The sequence below is a fragment of the Pinus tabuliformis genome, chromosome 7 (genome assembly GCF_031772625.1).
Source record: "Pinus tabuliformis cultivar Carrire ecotype Pingquan chromosome 7, CPIR1, whole genome shotgun sequence".
Classification (NCBI taxonomy): Eukaryota; Viridiplantae; Streptophyta; class Pinopsida; order Pinales; family Pinaceae; genus Pinus; species Pinus tabuliformis.
In genome coordinates this window covers 2,066,910,061-2,066,930,846 of record NC_142293.1, presented here as the reverse complement: position 1 = coordinate 2,066,930,846, position 20,786 = coordinate 2,066,910,061, and the positions used below count along the sequence as shown (strand labels likewise).

Sequence of the window (20,786 nt, the reverse complement as noted above, 5' to 3'; positions counted from 1 at the left end):
CTACCCATGCAGTACACCCCCCTTTCTTTGCAAAAAGGGGCAGCACCTGATCAGCATGTCCGTGCCATCCTGCCATCATCACCAACTTGATCATTTTGATTGTAAACCTAGTCTGCATGTATTAATTGTAAATAATCCTAGTAGATGCGAGTCGTGTATGTAAAATTGCCTAGGTGGACCTAACTTTCTAGTGGTAATCTACGTCTCGGAAGGTTTTTCGTCTCACCGATCCATGGATCGGCAGAGTTTTCCTTCAAACCTGACCCAAAGACGGGATGGATTTTGTCATTAGAACTTTAGGAGAATCTTAGTGTGTTGATCTGCTAGATTATAGTTGTGTCGCAGAACTGGGTGATTTGTGAGGGTCTATGTTAAAGGGGTTTTCTCCCTTAAGATGTAAATTGTAAAAGTCATGATGTAATGTGTCCTGAGGGTCGAGAAATGTTTTAAATCCCCTCATGAGTCCTAAGTCCTAGGTCCTAGGTGATGTTTCCGAAGGCTTAGTTCGATGATCCATTTTAAATTGAGTTAAAAAATTAAAAAATGAATAAAAATGATAAAATAATAAAATAAAAATTAAAAAATGAAATAAATAAAAAATTAAAAAAATAAAGCAAAAACCCTAATTAATAAAATAATAATATTTTAAGTGAATAAATCGACGGATGAGATCAAGAGATGTCTTGATCCTCATCAACGGTCGAGATCATTTCTACATGGATCACTCGAACTAGCCATTGGGATCATTTCCTTTAAATAGGGTGCTAGGGGTCATTTCAGATAATTCGATCTGTGAGTCTGATACTGAAGAAGCTCTCTTGTAAATCTGTTTCTGGTTAATAAAAGAAGACTTTGGGGTCCATATCTTGCTGGTGTTACTCTCTTAAAATGCTGTGAGATTGTTTCATTTTCTGCATATGTTATTTTCAGCCATTAATAATAGCTTTTTGTAGAGTATTGTGAGCACATGTATCTTGTTCACTTGCTGGGGTTTGGGTGCTGTTAGGGTTTCTGAAGTAATGGCAGGTATCTCCATTACTTCCTGAGATCTAGAAGCATTTTTGCCCACTTTATTGACAGTTGTTTTGAGCTATGCAGAAAACATTATTGAAGGAAATTTTGGGCGTTCGGGGAAGTTCTCGGCTGAACCAGCCAACTCCCGCAAGCATTTTTTGCTAAGCTCAGTTGGATTTGACCCTGGGTCTATCATTCGGTTTATTTTTCTAAGTTTGCATGAGAGATCTTCTGAAGTTCTTCACAGTGACGATCTGAAATTTCTGTTCTTTAAAATGTTTTCCGTGCTTACTGCTGAATCTGGCTGCTAAGGGGCTAAATCTGTACATTAATCAGCTGTCTAGGGTTTCATATTTTGCTTTACACAGTTCTCATTAGGGTTCTGTTTTTCTTGTACAGGTTTGTTTTTCATCAGGAGTAATTTTTTTTTTAGGATTTTCATAAAGAGATCAGACTTGCCCGGATCATAGCGATAGCAAGCAAAGTTTCACGTGAATCAGTTCATTTATTCTGCAAACGCTAGCAGACATCCCGTGTGCTGTACTGAGCATTTTTGGAAGCTATAAATCAAACCTGTATGCCTGTCCGTCGAAGTGCATTCGTGAACAAGGAAAACGAGTTTTCTTTTGCGTCCAGCGTAAAGGAGTTTTCGGTGAAATGTTTGTGGGCATTTCGTATGGACGTAACAAGTGAGGAAGACATTGGCCTTGCCTTTTCAGAGCAGCTGAAATCGACGTGAAACCCAGCGTAGGTGGCAATCAAAATTCCGTCGGTATACAGTGGACCAAATCGAAAATCATTCAACGCATTCTGCCAAGACCCTGAACGCATACGCTGGGTTTATTTAGGGCAAATCGCTTCATCGGTTCATGATTATTTTTCCAGTTGCAAGTACGCAGAGAAATAATATCTGATAAGCCCCAGCCTCCGTCTGCGTTTCAAGCAATTTTCACGCGGAGTTCTCACGAGTTTTGGCATCGGCTCAGGTAATTTTTTTACATGTCTGCGTTAGATCGATTCATTGTGGCCGCCGACTGTGTACATATGCATAAATCGTGGTATTGATATGACTGCGTAAGAAAGGCATTCGATGCGAATCATTTAACGCCAGTCCGAGCAAATCGAAGTCTTTTATGCAGCGTTCAGGTAATGTTTGAACCAATCCATGTGTTTGCCCTCCGCTGTCGTTTTTCTCTACGGGTCACGATTTCTTTGTTCTGCGTTATTAGATGCATTCACGTATTTTGTTTTAGGTTTGTTAAATGTAGTTTTAAACATAGGTTGTTTCCCTCTTTTTAGTTTTGCATAGATTAAAAATCGATTTTAATTTAGTTAATTAGATTTCATTAAATTTTGTTTTATAATTTGATTTTAATTTATTTTCTTTTAAAGTATATATGTATGAAAAAAAAAATGCGTCAAGGGTTTTGTTAGATTTTCATGTTAAAATTTTGATTTAGGTTTTAGAGATTTTCAATTTTAGTTTTATTTTAGCCAGGTTTGATTTTAGATTCTAATTTTTCTTTTTATTCTTAGATTGTGTAGATTTTAAATAATTTCAAATATATAAAAAATAAAAAATAAAAATATTTTTTTTTTTAGGGTTTTAGGTTTAGATTTAGAATTTTGCTTTTTAAGTTAAAAAAAAAAAAAATTCGAAAAAATATAAAAATATTGTGGAAATTTTTTTAGATCCAGTTAGTTTCGGGAATTGTCATATCTTTCACGCTGAGATCTGAATTTTCAAGTCGAGATGCGAAGTTGATATCTGGTTAATGGTTTATGATTCGTGGTGGTTTAAAGCATTCATTTTTTTGAAAATTCTCAATTGCTGGATATCGTTTTGGTCATTCTAAGAGCATTGTGATTTAGCTGATGATAGATGATTACTGTTCATAGTCCATATTTTTATATCATTTAACAAGTAATCGTTTTAACCACAATCTCTTAAGGCACTGGTCTGCTAAATTAATCAAATCCATCTAGTGCTTTTCATATCGTGTCTCGTGTCTCCCAACCAACTGGTCAACAGTTGGTCTCATCATCTCACAGGGACTACCCCCCTTAGCCGCGGGAGACAGGCTCAAACGGAGGGATCGGGGATCAGAGTGACAGCCCCCGGTCTGAGCGTTGTCGTGTCAATCTGCGCGACAACATTTTTTGGCGCCATTGCCGGGGATAGAGTTTTTCTGTCCTTGGTGTTTCAACATCTTTTCATCATTCATTATTCATCTGTCTATCATTCGTTTGAGCCGGCAATGCCAACATTTTTTGGCGCCGTTGCCGGGGATGCTTTTTCTCGGTGTTTCAAACGACAATCATTTTTCTCATTTCTTATCTTTTCATCTGGCCCGACAACGCCAACATTTTTTGGCGCCGTTGCCGGGGACAGAGTTTTTCTGTTCCTGGAGTTTCATCGTCATTCATCTTCTCATCTCTCATTTGAGTTGGCAGATTCGACCTTTGGGGGTTATCATTTGGATCTTTCATTGCCTCATCAGCATATCTTCGGTGTGTTTCTTGTTTGGGTGGCGACTCCATTTTCTTATTTTTTTCCAGACAAGAAGCCTCTCGCATATCTGTTTGTTGATTACTTCTTGGATCTTGGAATCAGATTTATTGTTCAAATGGCGACTCCACTTTTTTCATCTTTTGATTTTCTTGAGCAGAAATCTCTTTCTATCATCCATTTGATCCCTTATTGTTCATCATGAATTTTTCATTTAAACCATGTCATTTTACTGATAATCTCCATGATCTTCCGAAAGAGGCCGTTGGTAAATTATTTAAGTTCTCGGGTGGTGATTCGGTCACTGTTGGACAACATTTAAACAGGTTTACTTGTGTAATGATCTTGTATTTTAGATTTCCTCAATATAATCATGAAGATTTCAAGATGCGTCTCTTTGTCCATTCTTTAGAGGGTGATGCCATGAATTGGTTTAATAACTTTCCTAATGATTTTTTCACTTCTTTACAAGACATTCTCAATGCTTTTAAAGATAGATATGATAGTCCAAACAGCTTGCCTTCTACTTCTGAAATTGTTGTGCAAAAGAAAGAAAGTGATCTTATAAAAAATCTAGCTGTTGAAGAAAGTTTTCAAGATCAGAATGTGTCATCAAACGAAAATATTGCAGATCAAGTTCATGATAGTGAAAAATCAGGGACAAATGACAATGAAAGGGAAGAGCAAAAGCAAATTTTACGAGATCTAATGATGCTGGTGAGAAATATGGAAATCAATCAAACTAATTATGTCAATGATGTGAAAACTTTATGCACCCACCTGGAAAAACGTAATAGGGAGATTGAGGTCACGCAAAGTCACCATGCTAAAGAAATTGAGGCCATGAAGACTAATCATGAAACAGAAATTAGAATCATGCAAAGCAAGATGTCAGTCTTAGAGGAAAATATGGTGACCATGAAAGCTGATCATGATAGGGAAATTGCCTCTATGCAAAATAAGTTATTAACTATGGATGAGGAAATGACTATCATGACGTTCAATCATAATAATCAAGTGGCTGACATGCAAGCGAATCATAAAGAAGAAATAAATTTATGCAGCATTGCTTGATGGACATAAAGAAAAAGAATGTTAAAGTAATAAAAGACATGCAAGAACATCATGCCAGACAAATCAGCGCTATAAAGGTTGAACACTCTAGTTAGATGGATGCCATTAGAATACAGGTTCAAAGGTTTCAGCAATTGGAAGATGAAAGAAACCAGGTGACATCAATAGATCAGCAGCCTTCTCATTTGACACAAAAAGCTCCATCTTATTATGAGGAGGTTATTGATTCGATTGAAAGATGGTTAATTGAAGGTGATCCGGATAGACTTAAGAATGATAAAGATCAGATGCAGGATAAAGAAAGACATAGCACGCATATCTTACATACTTCATCTGATAGCTTTGAAACAGAAAGTTCCGTGTCATCAGTAATTCGACCTGCAGGAAAGAAAAAGCGTAAGAGAAAGAAGATGAGACGAAGATTTGATACATCAGACGGCCGTGAGCAGCTTGATTTTCGGATAGGAAAAAGTCCTACCATATGCAAAATTGGACATGGCACATCCGACAGATTTCCCTGAAAGCAGGCACATGCTCAGTTTGCATTATATTGAACACATCTGATGCCTTAGGGCATCCTTTGTATCGTATTTCTAACCCTACTCCTTGTTTTTTCCGCATTTTTGTTTCTGCTTTAGATAGTCAATAAATGAAGAGCTTTTATCTTTCCTGTGCTTAATGTATATGATGATTTTTGGATGGACGCTACTTATTTTTGTGTCGTATGGATGCAGATTCTGGATTCTCACATTCCTGCAAGCAGCAACGTGTCCCCAAGTAGAGCCAGATGTTGACCACTACCGGTCAACTACCCATGCAGTACACCCCCCTTTCTTTGCAAAAAGGGGCAGCACCTGATCAGCATGTCCGTGCCATCCTGCCATCATCAGCAACTTGATCATTTTGATTGTAAACCCAGTCTGCATGTATTAATTGTAAATAATCTTAGCAGATGCGAGTCGTGTATGTAAAATTGCCTAGGTGGACCTAACTTTCTAGTGGTAATCTACGTCCCGGAAGGTTTTTCGTCTCACCGATCCATGGATCGGCAGAGTTTTCCTTCAAACCTGACCCCAAAGCCGGGATGGATTTTGTCATTAGAACTTTAGGAGAATCCTAGTGTGTTGATCTGCTAGATTATAGTTGTGTCGCAGAACTGGGTGATTTGTGAGGGTCTATGTTAAAGGGGTTTTCTCCCTTAAGATGTAAATTGTAAAAGTCATGATGTAATGTGTCCTGAGGGTCGAGAAATGTTTTAAATCCCCTCATGAGTCCTAAGTCCTAGGTCCTAGGTGATGTTTCCGAAGGCTTAGTTCGATGATCCATTTTAAAATGAATTAAAAAATTAAAAAATGAATAAAAATGATAAAATAATAAAATAAAAATTAAAAAATGAAATAAATAAAAAATTTAAAAAATAAAGCAAAAACCCTAATTAATAAAATAATAATATTTTAAGTGAATAAATCGACGGATGAGATCAAGAGATGTCTTGATCCTCATCAACGGTCGAGATCATTTCTACATGGATCACTCGAACTAGCCGTTGGGATCATTTCCTTTAAATAGGGTGCTAGGGGTCATTTCAGATAATTCGATCTGTGAGTCTGATACTGAAGAAGCTCTCTTGTAAATCTGTTTCTGGTAAATAAAAGAAGACTTTGGGGTCCATATCTTGCTGGTGTTACTCTCTTAAAATGCTGTGAGATTGTTTCATTTTCTGCATATGTTATTTTCAGCCATTAATAATAGCTTTTTGTAGAGTATTGTGAGCACATGTATCTTGTTCACTTGCTGGGGTTTGGGTGCTGTTAGGGTTTCTGAAGTAATGGCAGGTATCTCCATTACTTCCTGAGATCTAGCAGCATTTTTTCCCTCTTTATTGACAGTTGTTTTGAGCTGTGTAGAAAACATTATTGAAGGAAATTTTGTGGGCGTTCGGGGAAGTTCTCGGCTGAACCAGCCAACTCCCGCAAGCATTTTTTGCTGAGCCCAGTTGGATTTGACCCTGGGTCTATCATTCGGTTTATTTTTCTAAGTTTGCATGAGAGATCTTCTGAAGTTCTTCACAGTGACGATCTGAAATTTCTGTTCTTTAAAATGTTTTCCGTGCTTACTGCTGAATCTGGCTGCTAAGGGGCTAAATCTGTACATTAATCAGCTGTCTAGGGTTTCATATTTTGCTTTACACAGTTCTCATTAGGGTTCTGTTTTTCTTGTACAGGTTTGTTTTTCATCAGGAGTAATTTTTTTTTTAGGATTTTCATAAAGAGATCAGACTTGCCCGGATCATAGCGATAGCAAGCAAAGTTTCACGTGAATCAGTTCATTTATTCTGCAAACGCCAGCAGACATCCCGTGTGCTGTACTGAGCATTTTTGGAAGCTATAAATCAAACCTGTATGCCTGTCCGTCGAAGTGCATTCGTGAACAAGGAAAACGAGTTTTCTTTTGCGTCCAGCGTAAAGGAGTTTTCAGTGAAATGTTTGTGGGCATTTCGTGTGGATGTAACAAGTGAGGAAGACATTGGCCTTGCCTTTTTAGAGCAGCTGAAATCGACGTGAAAGCCAGCGTGGGTGGCAATCAAAATTCCGTCGGTATACAGTGGACCAAATCGAAAATCATTCAACGCATTCTGCCAAGACCTTGAACGCATACGCTGGGTTTATTCAAGGCAAATCGCTTCATCGGTTCATGATTATTTTTCCAGTTGCAAGTACGCAAAGAAATAATATCTAATAAGCCCCAGCCTCCGTCTGCGTTTCAAGCAATTTTCACGCGGAGTTCTCACGAGTTTTGGCATCGGCTCAGGTAATTTTTTTACATGTCTGCGTTAGATCGATTCATTGTGGCCGCCGACTGTGTACATATGCATAAATCGTGGTATTGATATGACTGCGTAAGAAAGGCATTCGATGCGAATCATTTAACGCCAGTCCAAGCAAATCGAAGTCTTTTATGCAGCGTTCAGGTAATGTTCGAACCAATCCATGTGTTTGCCCTCCGCTGTCGTTTTTCTCTACGGGTCACGATTTCTTTGTTCTGCGTTATTAGATGCATTCACGTATTTTGTTTTAGGTTTGTTAAATGTAGTTTTAAACATAGGTTGTTTCCCTCTTTTTAGTTTTGCATAGATTAAAAATCGATTTTAATTTAGTTAATTAGATTTCATTAAATTTTGTTTTATAATTTGATTTTAATTTATTTTCTTTTAAAGTATATATGTATGAAAAAAAAAAATGCGTCAAGGGTTTTGTTAGATTTTCATGTTAAAATTTTGATTTAGGTTTTAGAGATTTTCAATTTTAGTTTTATTTTAGCCAGGTTTGATTTTAGATTCTAATTTTTCTTTTTATTCTTAGATTGTGTAGATTTTAAATAATTTCAAATATATAAAAAATAAAAAATAATTTTTTTTTTTTTTTTAGGGTTTTAGGTTTAGATTTAGAATTTTGCTTTTTAAGTTAAAAAAAATAAAAAATTTCGAAAAAATATAAAAATATTGTGGAAATTTTTTTAGATCCAGTTAGTTTCGGGAATTGTCATATCTTTCACGCTGAGATCTGAATTTTCAAGTCGAGATGCGAAGTTGATATCTGGTTAATGGTTTATGATTCGTGGTGGTTTAAAGCATTCATTTTTTTTGAAAATTTTCAATTGCTGGATATCGTTTTGGTCATTCTAAGAGCATTGTGATTTAGCTGATGATAGATGATTACTGTTCATGGTCCATATTTTTATATCATTTAACAAGTAATCGTTTTAACCACAATCTCTTAAGGCACTGGTCTGCTAAATTAATCAAATCCATCTAGTGCTTTTCATATCGTGTCTCGTGTCTCCCAACCAACTGGTCAACAGTTGGTCTCATCATCTCACAGGGACTACCCCCCTTAGCCGCGGGAGACAGGCTCAAACGGAGGGATCGGGGATCAGAGTGACAGCCCCCGGTCTGAGCGTTGTCGTGTCAATCTGCGCGACAACACTACCAAAAGTATCTCCTCCTTCCAGACTGTGTAGAATGAATGTATTGTTCTGCTGAACTTGAGCGATGACAAACGGACCTGTTCATAGGGAGTTAAACTTGCCATGATTACCTTTCTTTTCCTTAAATGCATCCCATTTAAGCACCCAATCACCAACTTGGAAATTGTCCACCTTTGCCTTCCTGTCAAAGGTTTCTTTGATTTTCTTCTGATGAGCTTTTGACTTCTCAACCAGCTACTCTCTGATTTGTTGTAGTTCAACCAGGTTATTCATTCTTCTTACCATATCATTCTCTTCATCTTGTTCTTCTTGCAAGAACTTAGCCACAGGGAGAATGAGCTGGATGGGGAAAACAACATCAGCGCCATAAACCAGTTTGAATGGAGAATTCCCTATGGACTTTTTGATGGTAACTCTGTCAGCCCATAGTGCAAACTTCAACTTGGAATCCCAGCTCTTTTTGTTGTCCTCTAACAGTTTTTTGATTACCCTTACCAGACTCTTGTTAGATGATTTTGCCAGGCCATTGCCTTGAGGATAATATGAGGTAGAATGCACCACTTGAATGCCCATGGATTCAGTCATGTCCACCAATTCTTTTGCCTTGAAAGCTACTGCATTATCAATGACTAGTTTGGTTGGGCAACCAAATCTAGTGAAAATATTCTCATTCAAGAACTTTATGACAACTTGATGATTGGCATTCTTAGTGGGTATAGCCTCAATCCACTTGGTGAAATAATCAGTGGCTACTAAGATCCATTTGTGTTGGCCACTGGAATGTGGGTTGATCTCACCTATAAAGTCCAAGCCCCATTGCTGGAAGGGACCATTGACATGTATTGGCTTTAAGGGCAGAGATTTTAGCTGCTGCCTTCCTGCAAACCTCTGGCACTTGTCACAAGCTTTTACAATAGAAAACACATCAAAGAACAGGGTAGGCCAATAATATCCAGCCCTCAGGAATTTGTGAGCTGTGGTTTTCCAATAATGATGCCCTCCACAGATGCTAGAATGGAACTGGTGTATGACTTCCATAGATTGTTCTTCATCTAGACACCTCAAGAGGATTCTTGATGGGTCTTTCCAAGAAAGAAATTTTTTATTAATGTAGAATTTCGCTGATTTGAGTTTAATGGCACGAGCTTGACTTGAGCTAAGCCCTGGAGGGACTTCTAGCTTTTGCAAAAAATGAACTATGTTGTAATACCATTCACATGTGGCTAGATTTTCAGCCAAAGACTGATTCTGCTTTTGCTCTTCTGCTGCTCCCTCTGTCTTCTCATCATCTGAATTTAGACTCGTGGAATTTATATCTAACAAGATGCAATTTTCTTCAGCCATAAGTTTAGCCAAGCCCTGGCCTTTGACAAGCTTAGTGGGCTTCACCTCTATGTTAAACTCTATGAATTTTGCAATCCATTTAGCTCTCTTTCCATCAATATTTGGCTAAGTTAAGACATCTTTTACTGAAGCTGAAGGTACATATGCAACTACTTTGGAATGCAGAATATAAATTCTGAATGCCTTTAAAGACTTTATGAGAGCATAAATTTGTTTTTCAATAAGGTCATACCTTAGTTCAACATCCCTTAAAGTTTTCCTGAAAAGGCCACGGGGTGCTCTATGCCTTCATCATTTTTCTGCAACAGAACTGCTGCAAGTGTATCATAAGAGGCAAAAGAGAAGATACAAAACTCCTTAGTGTAATCTGCGCTGATTAGAGTGGGAGCTTCCATGATAGCTTGCTTGATGGTTTCAAAAGAGCTTCTTGAAGCATCTGTCCATTTTATTTCTGATCCTGTCTTCAACATGGAAGTGATGTGCTTTACGAACTCTGCAAAGTTTGGAATGAACCTCCTTACGAAGTTAATCTTACCCAAGAAGGATTGAATGTCCCTTTTTGACTTTGAGATGGACAATGTCTGAATGGCTTGAACCCTTGTTGGATCAATTTTCACACCTTCAGCAGAAACAATATGTCCTAGAAGTTTGCCTTCTTCTAGAGCAAACTGTGACTTCTTTGGGTTCACTGAAATTCCAAATTATCTGCACTTTAGGAAGACCTTCTTCAAATGTTGTAAATGGTCTTTGTGGCTGCTAGAGAAGACTGTTATGTCATCAAGATAAATAAGGACAAACTTGTCCTTCTCTCCCACGAAGGCTATGTCCATGGCCCTCTGAAAAGTAGCCCTAGCATTCATCAATCCAAAAGACATTTTGGAGTACATGAAAGTGCCCCAATGAGTAGTGAATGCGGTCTTTTCCTAATCTTCAAGATGTACAACAATCTGATTGTAACCTGAAAATCCATCTAAGAAAAACATGAATCTAGCCCCTGAAACTCTTTGCAGCAAGTGTTCCATCTTAGGCAGAGGGTAGTTATCTTTTTTAGAGCACTTATCCAGATTTCTGAAGTCAACACAAAGCCTGATTTCTCCATTTTTCTTTCTCACTACCACAAGGTTAGCTATCCATTTTGAATACCTTAGGGGAACTATAATTTTGGCATCCAACAGTTTCTTGATCTCTTTCTCAATCAAAGGCAATAAGAGAGGGCTGATAGGTCTTAATTTTTGCTTAAAAGGAGTAGTGTTCTTTTCCAGTGGGATCTTGTGCTGAATGATGTTTGTATCATAGGTTTTAAGATCACTGTATTCCCAGGCAAAAATATCAGTGAATTGCTTCATGAGGGTGCAATACTCAGAATTTTGGGCAGAAGACAAATGAGTGGACAGATTGATGAATTTCGGATGGGCTAGGCTCCCTATATTATGTTTACAGACAACAGACTCATTCTCTATTTTGGCCGGCTTATAGGGCACGTCGTTATGATCGAAAAGCTTCTCTAGAGGCACTAATCCCTTTGGTATGTGATTACTAGGCAGCTGGACGATGCTTCCTCGGCCGATCTCGTTTTTTAACTTGGGTTGGCTGCATTCTCCCATGGCTTCATTTTCTTGATCGATGTGCGTTTCAGAAAATTCCTCAACAACTTGCAAAAACTTGTTAATTTCCTCATCGTCTTCAAAAACTCTCCAATATTTGACATTGTCAAGCAGAGACGGTCTGTATTTTACCTGAACTTCATATGTCAATTTAGGAGGCAAAGGAGGAATAAACGTTGTAGCAGACACAACAAAGGAGTCGACAAGCTGGTTCTTCATTCTTGGAATATAAGAAATGCTGAAATCATTAAAAGAATCCTTGAGCCTCCATACCTCATCTCTGTATGCTTTTAGCCTTGGATGCTTTGCTTGGAATGCTTTATTTACCTGCTGAATGATGAGGTCTGCATCTCCAAACACTTTCAGGCCTTTGATACCCATTTCTTTAGCAACGTTTAAGCCCAGAATCAAAGCTTCGTACTCTGCTATGTTGTTTGTGACCTGGAAGGTAAATTTGAAAGATAAATGAATGTATACCTGTGTTGGGGACACAAGTACTACACCTGCCCTTGTAGCTTCTTTAGAGCAAGCCCCATCAAAGAACATATCCCAAATCTGTGGGTTTTCTTTCTCAGCGATTTGGCAAACTGGTTTTTAAGCTGCGTGGAGGCCAACTGGGATTCTTCAATATGAAGAATACATGCTCCAAAATCAGTGTCAACAGCATAGATGGGATGATTAGTAGGGTTCTTCTCATTGCTGATGATATAAGCCAACTGCGCCTCTCTGTATAATCTCTTGCTCTCACCTCCGAAAACTGGGACAATAGCATAAGACAGATCATTTTGTAATGATCCACCTAATCTCTTGATCCAACCTCTGGAAAGTAACATGCCAAACTTGGGGGGTACATCAGCTACCACAATATCCATGATCATGCTTTTCATAGGCAGCTGAGACAAAGTGATGGCTAGGTCCTTGATTAATCCTAGACATTTCACTTTTCTAGAGTCAAAAGAAAATAGGTCATGATAAGGCTTAGTGATGTCAAGACCCAACTCATCCATGATAGCCTTGGGCATTAGATTATGGCTAGCTCCAGTGTCCAAAAGGCAATTGTGAAGGATTTTTTCATGAATAGTCAGAGAGACATAGAATGATGGGGAGTTGTCTTCACAATTTTCAATCATTGGGCTGAGAATAACAACTGGCTTGTCATCTTGGAGATTTACATAGTCAATGGAGGCTTGAATGGCTTTAGGCTCAAGGGCCTCGAGGATGGATCTTTTGAAGGACTCATTCTTCACTAGTTCAGTCAGAGGCAAAGGTATTCTTAGCTTCTGAATTTTTGATTGAAAACTGAAAGGAGGAGACTTGTCAAGGCCTCTTACCTCATGAGCTGGAGCTTTAAGGATAATGGGATCAACTGCCAGTTGTTTTTGCTTATTAGCTTGCTGTACTGTAGGGACAACAGCTCTTTGAACAGGAGTTTCCTTGGCATTATTTATCTTTGACCTCAAATTATATCTTTGCTGATCTACAATTTGTAGAATAGCTTTACCATCGCATTCTTGGCTGACTTGGTCATTGCATAATGACTTTTCATAGGTAGCTGAGGTAAAAAAGGAAGCATTGCCTTTGTCTTCCAGACAGTGGATCTCATTATCTTCTTCAAACTACTCTTCTTCCATGACTACATTCTGAAAAGGAGCCTTCACCCTTTGGTCTTCATTTGCATCTTTGTTTCTTTGCGAAATCTACAACTGCTCATTAGTTCTTCTATATGGATTTGGATTTGGATTTCTAGGAGCAAAGGTATTACCGTATTAGGCACTCTTCCTTTCTTCGAGTGCTGCTCAACCTTCAATTTGAGATTTCAGAGGCTAATGACTCGATCATTTTGGTCATTTTATCTATCTTAGGATCAGAGGATGATGAAGACTTGCCCCTCTGTGTTCTTCTATCAACATTTCCCTTGAGCTTCTCCGCAACCATGATGTTTGATTCTACTTCCAAGGCTGCATCCTGTATGTCAGTCAAAGTAGCACATCGCCTCTCTCTCAACAGTAGGCAGAAGTCAGAGTCAAAAGCACTGGCATGGGTGAGTTTAGCAGAGGTAGTAGTGGGTTTTACTTCAGCTGGTATATTACTGTACATACGGTTAAACCTCTTATTAAAATCAGACAACAACTCACCATTTTCCTTCTTTAAGTTCCCAAACTCAGTGTGGTAGTAGAGGAGATCCTTCTTATCCCCCCAATGCTTTAGGAATGCATCATCTAAAGCTTCAATATCTGCTATAGATCTTGGGGTTAGTTCTCTGAACCATTTTCTAGCCTTTCCATCTAGGCTTTGGACAAAGTCTCTCATCCACTCATCATCTTCACTAATGTCCAGATTTTCAACATAGCTATAGAATGACTTAAGATGTTCTTCAGCAGTAACACCTTCAGTCCCAGTGAACTTAGGCCTATATTTCTGATATTCTCCAGTAGGCATGGCATTCAGAGGAGTGGGCAATATTAGAGGTCCATACCTAGCAGCTATGATTCTTTCCATTTTGGTAGATGCTTGTGGACCTGCCATCGCTGTGGTGGCTAAAACAGTACTGGCAGTCTGAATGATAGAGGGCTGAGGAGTTATTGATAAGACTAAAGGAGTATGATGGATAGGAGGTGAGGATTCCTTTTGGCTTACAACAAAAGGAGAACGTAAAGAATAAGGAGCTTTATGAATCTCTGAGAGTTTTTCTTCACTGCTAGTATTAGATGCTATACTCTCAACATGTGTTTGTTCTATTACAAGCCTTTCTTGAAGAGATATAGAAGATTGTTTAGGTTTACCTGATCTTGATGCTCCTTTTTGCAATATTTTTCTCTCTTTGATGATTTTTTCAGGGTCAGGTATTGGGTCAGCTTGTAGCTACAGAGGATTTCTTCGAGTATGCCTCCCAAATTGAGCCAGAACTATGAAGTGGAGTCGCCAAGAGGTTCGACCTCCAGTAGAGTCGCCATATAGATGATTACAACCAAAAAAGTGCCCAGACTTTGTCTATCATCAAAGCTGGATCTATGTCATTTCCCAGGGAAGCTGAGCTTCAGTTTCCTTTCCTCGGCAACGACGCCAATTATGTTATCACTCCAAGAAACTCTCCTAGGTTGTAGCTCGGAGATGCCTGGTAACATATAATCTTCAATATTGTTCTCTAAACTATTGGAATAAATGATGGTTTGGATCAAGTTAGATAACCATTTCAGCTTTGTTTTCACTCAAGGCATGCATGAACATTCTCACCAATACAAAGCCTTAGACCACTAATGCTCAATAATTTATAAATTCAATGGATAGATGGAGAATACTGACTATACTAGCAGATTGCATACATAAACATAAATGAATGGCTAGCTACAAGCAACAAAAGAGAATACTGACTGTACTGGCAGATGCATATATGACCACATATGGATGGCTTGCTACAGGCAACAAAGAAGCTTACAAATCTAATTTATCAAAGCCTAGATAAGATGACAATTATCTGGTCTTAGACACAAAGAAAACATGAACAAATTGTTCAAGTGCAAGCATAGAACAACAAAGAGAACGAACATTGAACATATAATGGCAAAAGAAGCTTATATTGCTTAGAATGAAGATGAGAAGCTTGAAGGAACAGAGGAGGAATAATCTCCAGAAGTTGAACCTCTATTACATCTTACTTTCAACTATTTATAGCTTGTTTACAATGCTCCTAAGCTCTAAGAGGCTCGGAGTCTTAATCTGCCTGATATGCATTGTTAATTGATTTGATGCCCTCTAGGCAAGCATGGGATCGGAGTTTTCTGCTTCTGACAGTAGAGTAACCGCTTTCAGATATTTTTGGTGGCTTGTTGCGCTGTCTGGGAGTTCTCCTGTGCCAGAGATGCTCCATGATGTTTGTTTGATGAGCTGCGTTGGGCTATTGATGCGTTGTGCTTCTTCTCGGCCTCTATGTCGGTTTGGGGAGGAGCTGCACGTGCTGTGGCCCTTTCAATGATTTAACAATGCATGCTTCTGTTATAGTAGGACAACACTGCCCTATGGTGGACCTCTGTTGAAAACAATGTATATTTCTATTTTAAACAGAAAACACAACCATCACTGATAAATCTCGCCTTCTTTGTGTATTTTGGACTTCAAAAGTCCTAAAATATGGTTTAATTACCCATCAGGTCTGCCCTCGTCGCCATCGCAAGTCGCATTTGGCCTGGCCCGTGTATTTCCCTTATATAATGAAATATGCGAAAACACTGAAAAGTGAATGAAAAATGCTTTGGCGGACTTCAGATATCATATATTCCACTTCCCGGACCCTTTCGGGTTCGAAGCTCATCACAATCGTTGCCGGCCAATGCTCTCTTCGTATTTTCGTTATACAACGAAAATACATGAAATACATTAAAATTTGGGCTTTCGCGGACTTCAAAATATATATATTTTTATTCTGAAACCCTTTCGGGTTCGGGTTTTATCGCATCGGCGTTGTCCCCTGTTCCCTTTGTATTTCGTTAAAATAACGAAAAACACAAAAAATGCTTTAAAAATGGCTTTGGCGCAGACTTCAAACTTTATGAATTCTCATATATACTGCTGTCGGGTCTGGCTATCGGGTCGCCCATATGTATGTGCATAGGCCCCGCCCCTTGGTATAGTGCCGATGCGATGTTAGCGATGTGATAAATCGCAATCGCTACTGGCCAATGCTCGGGTCCTTTATATAACATAACCTATGCTGCCCGCCGATGCGACCCGCCGATCTGATCATCGGTGATCGCTGATCGGCGTTGTTATGCGCCCGACTTTAAACTGTCCCTTTTGCTCCCACTGCTTCCAATGTGATTAGCCGCTTAGATCTGGGTCGTTGATCGACCAGATCTAACGACAACTGTTCTTTCACTGTTTAAGCCTGCGTTTGTGGGTTTTTTAAGCATTTTAGCCTCCCGACAGTGCATTTCCGCCCTTCCAAGGGCTCTCCTCTTGCGCGGATTTTGATCATTGGATGATCTTTGAGCAAAAATTGAAGATTTCAAGGGCATTAATGGATCCATTGGCATGTTTCTAAGCAAATTTGGAGACTTCAAGAGCCTATATGGATCCATTTGTGGGCCTTTTGCCAGCAAGGCTAACACCATAGTTCTGTTTTTTCTCTCCACTACCCCATTCTGCTGTGGATTGTATGGAGCTGTCCACTCTCTTCTGATGCTTTCCTTCACACAAAAATATGTGAAGTCTTTAATATACTCTCCACCATTATCTGAGCAAAGCACCTTGATATTCTTCCTTGTCGCATTCTCTACGAGAGCCTTAAACTCCTTGAAGTGATCTAAGACCTCATCTTTGGTCTTCAAGAAGTAGTGCCAGGTTTTCCTGGAATGGTCATAAATAAATATGACAAACTATTCGGCCCCACTGAGAGCTCTAATGAACATCGGGCCACAAATGTTTGAGTGTATAAGTCCTAACACGCCATCTTCTCCGCTGTCACTTTTTGGGAATGCTACCTAAGCATATTTCCGAAGCACGCACTTGTTGCACACATCATCCCGTGTCAAGTTTTGGAACACCTATTACTATCTCCTTTAGCATCTTGAGTGCTCCATGATGTAAATGCCCCATTCTCCTATGCACTAATAGGCAGTGACAATAGTAGTGGGAAGGAACTGAATGAGCTGCAACCTGTACAACTTGTTGCTTCGAACTCCAACTTATCTCACCCTCTTCTAGTTTGAGTGTTTAACAAGCACCTTCTTTTTACGAAGTGGATATCATATGCCTTATCCTATAGCTGGGACACTGAATTCAGATTCATACCCAATCCTGACACATGCAGTACATTTGTAGTGTTGGTACTTGGTCCTGACTTCCTCTGAAAATCGATGGTACCTCTCCCCACTGGAGTACACATCATTCTGTTTCCCATCGTAATCTGGAAGTCCATTTGCTCTTCCTTGTAGCTAGAGAAATATTCTCTAACCCCTGTCATGTGAGCTGACGCTCCACTGTCTATATACCAGACGCCCTGTGAAGTTGAGCCTGATAGGCAAGCAAATTCGTTCTCCAACCTGGAAGAGAAATCTGAAGCCCCCTGAATATCAACTCTTGCCATGGTCGTATTGGAGAATTTACTATAGTGTTCCTCCTATGTGCTATTTCTCTTTCACCCAGCATTGATTTTGCTCAAACTGCTGCAAAACCCTATGTGCCTAGAAAATAAAATCTGCTCAGCGAAAGTATTGATTTGCTTCATAGAATTGCTTCTGTGTAAATATGGAAATCGAGCTGCCAGATACCCTCTAAATCTTGACGATTTTTCCCTTCCGCTTCTGAGCTTCCTGTCTGATCAAATTTGCTCTTATACCATGTGAAAATTTTAACTATTGCAGCAATTGGAAATTATTCTCCGAATTGTAAATTTAATTGTGCAATTTATTTGCTACGACAAACAATGAATAAAATCACAACTGCAATTTTCACCATAAAAACATTATGAAAAATAAAATGCTGGAAACTGAGAAATGCTAGCAATCACATAAATTTTTTGACACTGTTATTTTTGGAGGATTGTCCCCGGAAAGACCTAATGTGGGAAAATCGGTGCAACAAATGAGAGTTTTTATTATTACTATGCAACAGTAAATTTGAGTACAATAATTTGGATGCCAAATTGGCAATCAAATCTGAGAGAATCAATGGCAAAATTTTCGTGAGGAATTTTCCTCAGTCCACCACTGAAATCAACTCCAAAGGCTAGCTCTACAAGTCATCTTCTCATCCCTTGTGTCAACCTTTGTGCAAGCCCTTCTGCTCTACCTTTGGAAACTGTTGATTGTTGCTGTTGCTGTTGTCTCTGCCTCTGGAGATGATTCACTAGACCTTCTGGAATGATTCCCGACCTTCTGCACCTGAATCGAACCCTCCTCTGGCTAGATCAAACTGACTTCGCGTGCTGCTTGCGCAACCTCTTTGTGGGAAAATTCACACTCCCTCAACCCGACTCTTTCGACACGGAAAACCTCCATTGGAATATTGCTTCACTCCTTTGCCACCTGCTACTCGATCTCTGACTCTATTGCTTCTGTCGAATCAACTGCACTGTAAAATCGAACTGTCTAGATCACTGAGTTATTTGCCTTGGTGTGTTCTGCATCTACCCATTGACCTTCTCTTATAATCTCCAATTGGGACACCGACAACCAAGATTAAAACATAATCGATGGCTGAGATCATATTTGGATTGATCCGTGTGAGTTTCTAGAGGATTCTCACCTTTCTCAATTAATATTGATTAACTAACCAATTTTCCTAAGTTTAGACTAAAGAAATATTTAAAAATTGGTTAATAATCTAATTGAGACACCTTAGGTGGAATTTCCAAAAATGATTTTTGGGTTATGGAGAACTCCTGTGTTTTAGCCTCTCTACAAAGTTTCGAGACTAGACCACCTCCGATGCTACAAACACTAACATTTTGCACACCTAGACACTTAGTTTGGGCAGAAGTACTTGCTTGAGTTATAAATATCAACACTCCCTCTTAGTAAGGGAGGTATGTCTACACCCTAGAATTGACTCTGATTCTAGCACTGCATCCACTGCCATGGCCGTTCCCTTGGAACTGAATGCCTTTCTTTCCACCTGCTCTAGAAACATACTCAAAGTCTTGCTCCTCTTGTCCTAGTTTTTGGAAGCCTCCTGCTCCTGAACATCTTGTAAGGTCATCTTATACCAAGAGAACTTAACAGATTTGGAGGAATTTGTTGATTGCTTCTCCCCTCCTAAACTTGAAGGCCAATCCCCTCTAAGCTACACAATCTTTGGAGATTTATGCCTCTTGTTCTTTGTCATTGCTTCGCTTCTTGCCATTGCTCAAATAAGTTGGCCCCTTAGCTTATATAGGTTGCTCTTTCTAACTCTATTGGCATGTCCCTCATCAAAGCTAGATCCCTGGACTCTGATCGGTGCCTTTCCATCTTGGAATTCTACATAGAACCCCTTCTTCTCCATCATAGAGACTGAGAGCAAATTCCACTTGAGTTCTGGCACCCATAACATATCCTTCACTTTCATCCTATCTCTTGACTCAAGTTAAAATGCCACTATTCCAACCCCCTTTACTGCATTTTTGTCATCATCAACAAACTCCACATCCAATTCTGAGTCCCACGCAGTCAGGCTTGCAAATTGTTCACGTGCTCTTGTCATATGTCTTGTGGCTCCACTATTTAGTAGCCACGCACCAATTGGTAAGGTGCTCAAAGAAAGGTAGAAAACAAGTGAGAACTTTGTTTCAAACTTCTTGGCAAACTCCTTCTGAGCTTTTTCTGACATAGCTACACTAGACTACATGCCTTTTCCTCCTTTCATTCTCTTTGGAAACTGTGAAGCATAGTGTCTTGTTTTATGACATGAGAAACACTTGACCTTTGTCAAGTCCTTCTTCTTTGACTGTGAGGCTGATTCCTTACTCCAACTCAAAATCTTTTCTTTGCCCTTTGCCATTAGAGACACATTCTTGTCATCTTCCTGTTTACTAATCTTTCCCTTTGACTGTAGCCTGATTCCCTCTTGTATGCACTCATCCCTTAGCCTATCAAATGGTTGTGGTTTATCTTGCACACAAACTCCTTTGAATGAGTCCCAAGTCTTTGAGAACCCGTTCAACACCACATTTACTAGTTTTGAGTCCTCCACCTTTTCTCCCACTACTGCAAGTTGGTCATGAATTTGTGTGATCCTCATTAGATAACTCATCATTGAGTTAGACTTGGTCATCTGAGTGGTCTGGAGTATACCTTTCAGTACCATCTTCCTGTTTATGGTCTCGCTGTAGTATAATCCTACTAAGGCTTCAAACATGTCCTTGGTTGTCTACTTTTCAGTTAAGTGAGGGATCAAATGATCCTTCATGACATCCAAGAGTACCCTTTGTGCCTATATCTCCTCCTTTGCGAGGATGGCCTTCTCCTGAGGATCTGATGGCTTTGAGACCTTGGTCTCAACAATCTCCTAGAGATCGTTTTCCTTCAGAACCAAGGTGACCCTAGCCTTGCGAGGTAGGGAGTTTGAAGCTCCATTAATCCTGTCTTCAATTCAAAGGCCTACTGTAGTCATCTGTTAAATCCAGTGTTCCACAGGGACGCGTCCCCCAGGGTCGGGTGCGCGCACCCCTCGCACCCCACGCACCTGGGACAGGGGGACGTCTGGGGAAACGTTTCCCCACGTCCCCCTTTTGGGGAGACGCGGGGAGATGCAGGGGGGGGGACGTTTCCCCAGTGTGG

The 20,786-nt window shown here is 39.5% G+C and overlaps 1 protein-coding gene across 1 annotated transcript in view; it reads left to right on the top strand.

The window, feature by feature from the left end:
• LOC149256804 (signal recognition particle-related / SRP-like protein) overlaps positions 1-20,786 on the top strand; it is a 395,315-nt gene that overhangs the window by 56,999 nt on the left and 317,530 nt on the right. The window lies entirely within an intron of this gene.